Raw genomic sequence first — 7,944 nt, 5'->3', positions numbered from 1 at the left:
TTTGCAGTTCACTTTATCTTTTCTACTGAGGTCAGATTGCTTTGCTTGTTTGTTCTTGATTCTGGTGGCTGGAAATAGTTATGGACAAACGGATTATAGGATTTTGGGGTATATTTCTGTACGGTCATCCCTCTATCTCAGTCATATCCTCTGACTGCGCAGGAGATGTATCTTGGATCTTAGTTTTCAAAACAGTTTGTCTGCCAGGCAATGATCTCATTATTTTAATATTCTTGACATTTATTTTTTGCTAACCTTCACAGTTGTCCAACCAGCTTCCTGAAGACGGTGGGAGGGCATGGCTGTTTCAGGAATGCTCTGCCTGAAACACCAAAAGAAAAAATCTTGTCATTTTGAATAATCTCTTATGAAAGTGCTTTAAAAAAACAGGCTCTATGTTTGGTTTTTTTCTGACATGTTCCTATGTATCAGGAGTGATTATACAGAGATTGCAAATGAAAGCAGAATTAGACCAGTGAAACAGGGAAGGAGTGAAAGATTAGTTTTCACATTTCTTTTTACAAAAAAAAGAACGGCGCTCTCTCCAAATTTGATTAACAATTAAAAATGTTGTTATGATTTGTAGAACAGAACGACAAGCAACAAAACCAAAATGTATGAATTAATGTAGCCTCTCTGTACAAGCTCAAATAATTTTCTACAGTTTAGTACTACTTTATTTTCTGAATGTTTCATACAGTTCAGGAATCCTCCTGGGGACAATTATTTGCAGTAACTGGTTGCTCATTGCATCCTCATGAAGATTTCTGCTATTTAATTCCGTGAATAAGTGGGTCTTTCTACACACAAGAATTGTCACAATAAATGTAGATACTTCATAATGATGATCTAGCCCAAAATCTAGCCCTGCCATCTTGCCATCTTTAAAGTTTTCCAAAACCAACCCAATAACAGTGAAAACATTAATTTTTTCACAGTCAGCTGTATTAATAAGAAGAAAAGAAAATCTTTTAGTAGATAATTGGAGCTGAAACCAATGTTAATGAAGATTCTGTGCGAACTTGATTGAATTTCCTTTACTTTTATGCTTGCTATCTGTGGGGGGAAAAAAAGAGGCTCGGAGGCATCATTATTTTTCTCTCTGAGAAAATACGAAAACTTAATTTGCTGAAAAAATACAATACTGAGGTAACCAAATTTCAAATGTTTTGCTGTATGCTTTTTCCTGTGTATAAATCCTTGTATCATTTTTCTCTTTGACAAGATAGCTTTAGTCAAAACTCAGAAGGAATTATAGATTTTATAGGTTAGTACTTATTAATTGCAATGGTATTGGCTATGTAAGTGGTTACATATATTATATTAATTAGCAGCATATATTGCAGTGGTGAGTAACATGTATATTGACAGGAATGCAGATTAAAAAAATTTAGCGTCCCACTGAGGAATGTCAGTCTTTCAAACTACTAATATCCTGTGGTTCCTTTCTGTTCAAAATTTATTTACAATTTTCCAGTGACAGCTTTGATTATTTTGTTAGCTTTGCACATGACAAACCTGTTACAAAAGGAAAGGCGGAGGGAGCTGCTCTGTATTTTTATATCAGTGCAACTGAGTTCCAAAGTATCGGCTCCATAAGTGCTTTTTAGTATTTCTTTTTGACGTGCATCTTCTCAATTTCAGTCATCTTTTTTAATTTTTTTTCCTTGATTTTGCTGTGACTTTTGTTTTACCACTTGACTTTTTTGCCATTTCTTCCCTTTTTAATGTCACATACACCTTCATTGGAAAAGTATACCTTCAGAACAGGGTATATACACTGTGTTATTACTTGACGTTTTCAAATTAATTTTTTTAGTGGATCCAGTATTTTTTTGAAGGACTTTATAAGAAAGTGGCCCAAGTGAAAGGCCCTCGGAGCACTGTGATTCCCTTGAATTCAGTGGAAGTTGGTCTCAGGCTGTGCCCTGGGTTTACACCAGTCCAAATGGAAGATGCTGCTCATAAGAGCGGTTCCTCCCTCCCTCCCTGCCCTTGGCAGCACCACCCCACCTCTCCTCCTTTACCAGGACATTTTTAGCCACATGTTGAGATCCAATTTTTGCAGGTTTAGTTTTCAGATGAATTAGGTTTTCATTCATATGGGAATGTGTTAGCATGTGGTGGGAACGTGAAACCAGAAACAGAAGCAGGGTACCTCCTCTTTTGTCAGAAACAAAATAACAATAATAATTATTTTTATTATATTATTATTGTTATTTTATATCTTATGAGGTATTTGTAAAGGTGATTATTCTACTAGTATGTCGTCTTTTTTTTTTTTTTTACCTGATTGGAATAACTACTTGAAACTACTCGATTCATTTTTTTTATCTGCCTTTAAAGAATCATAATGTTGCTTCATGCTGGAGATGAACCAAGGAGCCAAAATGAAATGTGCTACGTGATCGTGTGATTTCTTGACAACACTTCAGTCTTAGTACTTAGTAAGCTGAAATTTGAAATACAGAACAAGTAAACACAGAGAGAGAGAGAGAATGCAGCTCACCAAAATGTTAGCTAGAAATGCTCCTAAAATAACAGTATAAAATAATGGCCACAAATATCACCAATGATTTCTACAATTTCTCTCTGTGAGTATATATATTTCCAAGGAACAAAATCAGCCATGAAAAGGATCAAACAGAAAAAGGCTAGGAAGTGCCACAAATGGACGACCCACAGACTTTAAGGCAAACATTTTCCTGATGAAGAACTATTTCAGCACAAAATCGTCTCTGCTGATGTGGCTACAACAGATTCTGTGAGATCTTGTCTCACGCCACCGTACGCTGCGCGTGCGATGTGGTACCGTTGACAAACTACCACCCATCTCGGGTAGCCGTTCGCTCTAAGCGTCTCTCAACGCTGCGGCATGTGATGGGATCCAGACCTTGAGCGGTGCTGGGGAGGTTTCAAAACCAGCCCGTCCCTCAGGTTCTGCACAAGGTAAGAGCCTGGTTAAAGTCAATATTCTGCTACCAACAGGCTTCTGTTCACACTGACTTTGCCTCAACGCGCTGGGGAAAAAATGTGCTTAAACCCCCTAAATTATTACGCCAAACAGGGCAATCTTTATTGCCCCAAACTACTCATTTACTTCAGTGACTATTTTGTTTGGGTAGTATTAGTCATTTACTTTGCCAAATGCCTTTCCATGAAGGTATCTGCTTGGAAGAACCACTGTGAAATGAATACACTAAAATAAACAGAATGGGACAGTGGAAGTACATTTTACAGAGGAAATTTGAACGAGCAGGCTGACCCATCAGAAGGGAACAGAACAAATCTGCCAAAAGGGTTACCATAAAAAATAATCACTAATCTTTTTTTTTTTATTATTAAGTGGTTATTTCCTTTCCCTATTTCACAAATTTTAAAACCATGCAGCTATAGTGTCTACCTCAAATAAAATTTCTAAGATGTATTTAGAGGTGTACACGAGTTGGCACCCTGACTGTTTTGATGCCTTTGTGCCCAGCAGTCTGTTTGTGTGCTGTACAGAGAAGTACGATACACCAAATGCTACACTTGCAGAATGAGCCAGATCGACAGAGCTTGAAGAGGGTGTTACGGGGAGAAACCAAAAGCCTTTGCTGATGGGAGAAACAAAGTCTCTGAAACCAGAGTTTGCCTGTGGAAATTTGCCCTCTTTTTCAGTTTAGTTTACAAGTTGCAGTTTTGCCTTTTTGATCAATACCAGGATCTTTTAATTCCCCGTTGAAGATGACATTAAATTGTGGGCAGAACTTTTAGCCTTAATTTCCAGTAAGCAATTAGTTCCATTAGCAATGAGGTTTTGCCTCCCCACAAAATTCAGTACACTGGCATCCTCTAGCACTGCCTTTATATTACAGACTTAAAAATCTCTTCATAGGCTCTGCCTATCCTGTGTTACACAGGTGCTGAAAAAGTCCGAGAGACATGTAAGAGAGCAACTCGATTTATTTTATTTTAATCTCAGACCCAGGACGGGCTCCCTTCGCTCCGGGCCAGAGGCTACTGCTCTAACCCCTGCCTTGTTGAAATCGGTATTCAGCACATTTGTCACACGTTAATACCGGTCGCAGTCTGGAAGAAGTTTGAAGAGGTTTATCTCGCAGAGCCGTTACTCGGTGCCTTTGGAAAGATCCAGTTCGGACATGCTTGGTCTGCTTTTGAGTTCAGCCCAGGGAGGCCTGAGCACTTAAAAATGGCACAGGACTCCGGAGCGATTACGGGTGATCGGCACCTTCCAGGATTCGGTCCCCACTAGCACAGATAGATCCACTTCCTTACACTTAGGGAATATTTGCTGCCCTTTTCTTTCCCCTTTTTTCCCCCCGCTTCCCCCCCCCTTTTTTTCCCTTCCCCCCCCCCCCCCTTTTTTCCCCTCCTTTTTTTTCTTTTTTTTTTTCCTTTGTTTTTTCTTTGGCAGTATAGATATTTGCCACACATGCAGAGGTTGGGGAAGATATATTTATTTTAAAAAGTGTAACTAGAGGTGGGTTGCCAAGTGTAATAATGAAGGAAGGAGTAGAAACTATCCTTTAACTGGAATGGAGGCTTTGCTTGGACTCAGGCTGAGCTTGCTTTATGCCGAAGACCATCTGCTTCATAGATGTTTGAATCCAAATTAGAACCGCACTGCCCTCCTGCGTCCGCAGCAGAAAAATCGTGTGTGAAAAGGAAAAGGTTTCGGGAAACACATCCCCGGCACAGAGGAAACATCTAGTTTTGTACCATGAGTGTTAAACAAAAAGAACAAAATGATTCCTGTGCCCAGCTACTTAGAAGAGCGTATAACCAAATTAATTTTGCTTGCTCAGGGCAGATTCTGCTCTCAGTTTCACCCAAAACATACAGAAAAAGTGGATAGTTCAAAGTGATTGGAGTGTTTTTTCCCAACTGTGCATTCATTTCCTAAACATTTTGGAAGTTTTGCAAGATGCTTTGCTTTTACAGGCAGCCAGTTCAGGCTCCAGTGAAGCCTTGTGGAAAGACTTTAGGGATCCTGACCATTTTATAGCTGTTCGGACTCCACAGCCACCACTGACAATACAGCCAGAGGCAGAAAGCTCCCAACACAGATGTGAGGTGCCCAGTTATTTCTTCTCACCACCCCAAATGCTGGGGTCAGCAAATTCAGAAATTTCTGGAAAGCAGAAAGGAAGGGCTCAGGCCGAAACCTCTGAAAAGCAGGATGTACAACACAGAGATGTCCATGCAGCCTTCATCTGACCACCGCCGGAGCTGGCAACGACAGCCCGCAGGGTTTAAGCCAACGCACTCCAGTGGCATTGGCTGTGTCAGGTTCGGCTACATTAAACAGCCCGGAGGCTAATTCGAAGGGCTTGGCAGAGCTGGCCGGGGACGTGAAATGCTGGGTAGCAGAGCGTGTCCTCGGGTCACGGCACACGGTGCCTGTGCCAGCAGCCCCTGCCCCTAGTCCGGCTGGCGGCAGAGCAGGCTCGCAGGCTCCTGAGCAGCCATAGCTGTGAACTGTCCTGCCCCCGCCCCGTACGTCCGGGGCAGCTCCATCCATCTGCTACTTTAGAAATAAAATGGTTCCTGAGCGTTAGAAAAATGAGGTCTAGAGCAATCTTTTCATGAAAGACTAGGAATAAGAAGAGCAACTCATTTTAAAATGAGAGTTGGTGCGCTTAAAAGGAAACATGGTAGCCTGCAAGAATAAGTAAGTAGTATGGGAAAATCTATGTGAATATATAGAAAGTTGTTGCTTGTTATGGAGTGCCCTCTGGTGCTGCATAGAAATCAGGGGTTCACTGGAGGGTCACGCACTTTCTCATTTAAGTAGCTGAAGCCACATATTGAGTAGGGTTCTCCTCCCTCTATTATGCCAGTATATTTTGGTAATGTCTCTTCAAAATGAAGTGGTTCCTCATTTTTTAAAATTGGTTGGAAAATTTAAATTGGTTGGAAACAGAAGTGCTGAGGTATTAACAGGCTGACTCCTGTTCTTACCTCTGCCGTCAGAGTGGTTCCAAAGAATGTTTATCAATATGGTGATAGGCGCTTTATATATATAAATATAAAGGCAAGCACAGAGTCTATACCTAACACAACAGAAATAAAGCTTGCAGGCAATGAAAGCGGGAAACAGGAGACTGAACACAGAACTTTCTCCAGTGTTGCTGATCAGGGATAAACAGGGCAGCTGCTGGGGAGTGCAGATTTGGGATAAAATAGCAAAGTATTAGTTCAACGGAGTTGTACCAGGTTTACTGAAATGGTAATGTAACAATGGTAATTCTCATTTTTTGAAGTTTTTTGAAGACAGAATCTTTTATGTTTTTGCAATCACAGATTTCTTCTAGGGGGTAAAAGTGAAAATAATATTAATAGAAGAATTATTTATTGTCAGATATTTCTAAGCATGGAAGCTGAAAGTCAAACTAAGCCACTATATTTAAAGCCATTGAGACTCAATTTCAATTGTACTGAATTACTGTATATCCAGATGAATCTGCTTGGGAATTACATTCCCTGTCGGCTCAAATTCTACCCGGGATCTGGGTCTAGATTTGGTCTCGAGCTTCTCTGAGCGTCAAGTTATTCAGTTCTGGGGTTTTGAAGTTCAGAAGACAAAACTTCATGATAGAAAAGATATGGCCATTAAAGAAACCAAGTCATATCTACCCAAATCCATAGTTAAGAAACAAAAATGCCTGATCAATTAATAGCAAAACTGCGTAACTGCTGTCTCCAGTGTGCTCTGAATGTTGCCAAAGAAATGAACCAGTGGTTTGGAGAATTTGAGCAAAGCAGTAATCTCTTTCCTGTTCATGTAACTTGGACAACATCTGCCTCGGCTTCCAGCTGTACAACTTAGCTACCAGTCAAAGAGTTCCAGTAAACAAGTTGGGTGACCTAAATTTTTTACCAGTGTGGAAGCATCAATGAACACCAACACTCAGTAGATGTGGTGCTTAGGGACATGGTTTAGTGGTGGACTTGGCAGTGCTAGGTTAAGGGTTGGACCTGATGTTCTTAAAGGTCTTTTCCAACCTAAACGATTCTGTGATTCTAAGTTCAAGAGGTGTATATGCCAGGTCAGATTTAGTCTGGTCCCCTGGATTCACTATCTGCACCACACTTGTTGTTTGGAGCTGCCTGAGCAAGCAGCCGTTGGTTCAGACCCTCAGTTCTGCTCTTGGAGCATATTTGGTGTGCACCTGGAGTGGAGACTCTGGTTTGGTGTCTTCTGAAAAGAATCTAGTGTGTGTCCACCAAAAGTGGTCTGCAAATCCAAATGACAAATCAGAAATGGGAATCACTTCAAAACCATAATGCTCTCCAACACAAACCAAAATGCTTTAGCAGATGCAGCCACTGTGATCCTGACATACAGTCAAGGTTGTCACCCAGCAGTAAAATAGGCTACACAAAACCAAATTTCTACCTTCTGCTTTCCTGAATAAATTCATGAATTTATTATTTTTCCTGTAGAAAACTTTGCATTAAAAGCAAAACATTACAGAACTTTTAAGACAAGTATTCTGAGCAAGAACTGAAAAGCTATCTGTCCCTGGTCTATTAAGGTAAATTAAAGAGTCTGTGCTGCTCTGGATAGACCCCTTTCAATGCCTGAGCTGGCTTCTATAGACTGCTGCAGTCTGGTGTGTGGGACGTAACCAGACCTCAGAGTGCAGCAAGAACTCTTTCCTTTTTTCAGTCTTTAGCACCTCTTTATGATGATGATGGGTTTCTCACTGTGCTGTCAAAGAAAATTTTTCAGGTTTCATTCCCTAAGTGTTTTTAGATGTTCAAATACTCCTTACAGAATGGCTAGATAAAAGGTTAAGATAACTATGGCATTTTTTCCCCATTATTACATAAAAATTATTTTATGAAAAAACAGCACACTCTTCTTCAGTTTCAATCAGTGCATGCTATTGCACAATACAAGACCTGCAGATTTAATTATGATTTTTTTAAAAAAGA

This window comes from Calonectris borealis, chromosome 14 (assembly GCF_964195595.1).
Source record: "Calonectris borealis chromosome 14, bCalBor7.hap1.2, whole genome shotgun sequence".
Classification (NCBI taxonomy): Eukaryota; Metazoa; Chordata; class Aves; order Procellariiformes; family Procellariidae; genus Calonectris; species Calonectris borealis.
The sequence above is the reverse complement of the archived record's forward strand: the minus strand, read 5'-3'. Positions refer to the sequence as shown.